This window comes from Coenobita brevimanus, chromosome 57, assembly GCF_032717465.1.
Source record: "Coenobita brevimanus isolate Jiangsu-jjx chromosome 57, ASM3271746v2, whole genome shotgun sequence".
Classification (NCBI taxonomy): Eukaryota; Metazoa; Arthropoda; class Malacostraca; order Decapoda; family Coenobitidae; genus Coenobita; species Coenobita brevimanus.
Window position 1 is genome coordinate 60,067,240 of NC_137010.1, and position 2,743 is coordinate 60,069,982.

Sequence of the window (2,743 nt, forward strand, 5' to 3'; positions counted from 1 at the left end):
ACATGGCGAGTGATGAGAAGGGTGGGTGGTGAACTGAATGAAAGGAAGGCAATGATTGATTATGTGTGTGTGGATGAAAGGATGCGAAGATGTGTAAAGGATGCAAGAGTGTATAGAGGTTGGGGGAGTGGACTTTCTGACCACTACTTGGTGGTGGCCAGAATTAGGATTCAAGTAAGATGGAGGAATAGAAGAAGGGAAAGACGAGAGCAAGGAGTAGTTGCAAGGAGAGTGGAAAGGTTACAAGAGGATGAGAAAAGGCAGAGTATAAGAGAGAAGTGGAGGAACGATTGGGCAAATATGAACTGGAGCAGATGGGAGACGTGGAAGGTGTGTGTAGGATATTTATAGAAGAAATATGCGCAGCATGTGAGGTGGTGTGTGGAAGGAAGAGAAGACGGAGGGGGGTGCAAGGAACGGCGTGGTGGACTGAAGAGGTGAGACAGGCTGTGGCACAAAATAAGAAAGCATACAATGAATGGATGAGAAATAGGGGCGTGGAAGAAGTTGAGAGGCGGAAGAGAGAGTTATATGTAGAAAGAAAGAAAGAAAGAGGTTAAAAGATTAGTAAGAGAGAGTAAGAAGAGAGTGGATGAGGAATTTGGAAGGAATTTGAGTGTAAAGTGGAGGGACTGTAAGAAAATGTTCTGGGAAGAGGTGAAAAGAGTAAGACAGGGTGGAAGTGAAGTTAGCAGGGGAGTGAAAGATAAAAATGGTAGATTACTAGTGAAGAAGGGAGAAAAAGTGAGCAGATGGAGAGAACACTTTAAGGAATTGTTGAACATAGAGGATGGAAGTAATGTGAGTATAAGTGGCTGGGGAATGGCTGGGAGGAGGAGGGAGGTGAGAAGACAGGAAGAAATCAGTAGGATAGAAGCTGTGGAAGCAATGAAGAAAGTTAAATCAGGGAAAGCCCCAGGAATTGATGGAGAGTGTAGTGAAATGCTGAAGCATGGGGGAGAGATAGTAGTAGAATGGATGTGGAAGATGTGCAGATTGGCCTGGGAGGAAGGTAGAGTCCCGGAGGATTGGAAGTCAGGTATAATTATTCCCTTGTACAAAGGAAAAGGGGAAAAAGAAGTGTGTGGTAATCAAAGGGGCATTTATCTTCTTAGTATAATAGGAAAAGTGTATGGTAGGATACTTATTGACAGAGTTAGAGAAAGAACAGAGAAATTAGTTGGAGAAGAACAGGGAGGCTTTAGGAAGGGAAGAGGTTGTGTAGATCAGATATTCATTCTTAGATCTTGAGTGGAAAAGTTTCTAGAGAAGAAAAGAAGTTGTACTGCAGCTTTCATGGATTTGGAGAAAGCATATGACAGGGTGGATAGACAAGGATTGTGGAAAGTGTTAAGAATATATGGAGTAGATGGGAAGTTGTTGAATGCTGTGAAGAGTATGTACGATGGTGCGAAGGCTGCAGTGCATGTGGATGGTGAACTAAGTGAATTTTTCTCTTTTGAAAGTTGGGTTGAAACAGGGATGTGTCCATGTCTCCATGGTTGTTCCAAATCTGTTACATGGATGGGGTAATAAAAGAGGTACAAGGTAGGGTAGTGGATGTTGGAGTGGCCCTGGTGAAAGAGGATAAAGGTGTCCTGGAAACTCCCTGTACTTTGCTTGTTTGCAGATGATACTGTCAATGAGTTGTTGGGTAGAAGACAGAAGGGGGAGCTGCAAGGCTTGGTGGATGAGTTTGGGAATGTGTGCAGAAACGGAATCTCAAGGTGAATGTAAGGGGGAAGGGTAAAGTGATAGTCTTTGAGAGAGGTGAAGTCAGTGAATGCTACAGCAGAGGTTGGATGGTGAGGAATTGGAAAATGTGAGTACAGTTTAAGTACTTGGGTAGTGTGATGAGTAAGGATGGAGGTTTGGAGGGGTGAATTGCTTGAAAAGGGTACAGCAGGGAAGAAAGGGTTGCTGTTCTTTGAAAGCAGTGATAAGAAAACAGGGAAGTGAGCATGGAAGTGAAAAAGTTACTACATGACAGTATTGTGATACCAACTCTAACGTATGCAAGTGAAGCTTGGACGTTGTTGGAAAAGGACACAAAGTCCAAGAGTGAGAGCAGTGGAAATGAGTTATTTAAGAGGAGCCTGTGGAGTCACATGGGAGAGACAGGCTGACGAATGAGGATATAAAGGAGCGTTGTGGTGTGGATGTGGATGTGATAGGAAGCGTTATGAGAACACACTGAAGGTGGTTTGGCTATGTGGAAGAGGATGGAGGAGTGAAAGACTGACGAAGAGAGAGTGTATGGGAGTGAGGTGGAGGGGGGAAGAGGGAGGGGAGGCCGAAGGGATGAGATGGAGAGGATGGGGTGGAGAGGTATATGAGAGAGGGGGGTGTGAGTTGGGAGCAGGGCAGTGAAATGGCGGGGGACAGGGCGACTTGGAGGCGATTTGTTTGTTTCCACCCCAAACGGGATTGAGGCGTCTGGCAATAGATAGAGATAGATAGAAGATTAAATAACTAAAGCTAACACTGATTTGAACTAATACACATCTGGTCCACAGGTCGTGCTGGAGTCTGCTGCCTTGACGCTGCTTCCTTGCCGCACTTGTCATACCCTGCTGAAGTTTGATCTGCCCTGCCGTGAGAAGCCTGACGGTGGTATGGTGTCTTCCCCTACTCTGAGATGCCTGGTGGTGGTGTTGGTGGTGGTGTTGGTGGTGGTGGTGGTGGTGGAGGCGGCGGCGGCAGCGGCGGCGGCAGGGTGTCGTATCTTCCCCAGCCGTGAGAT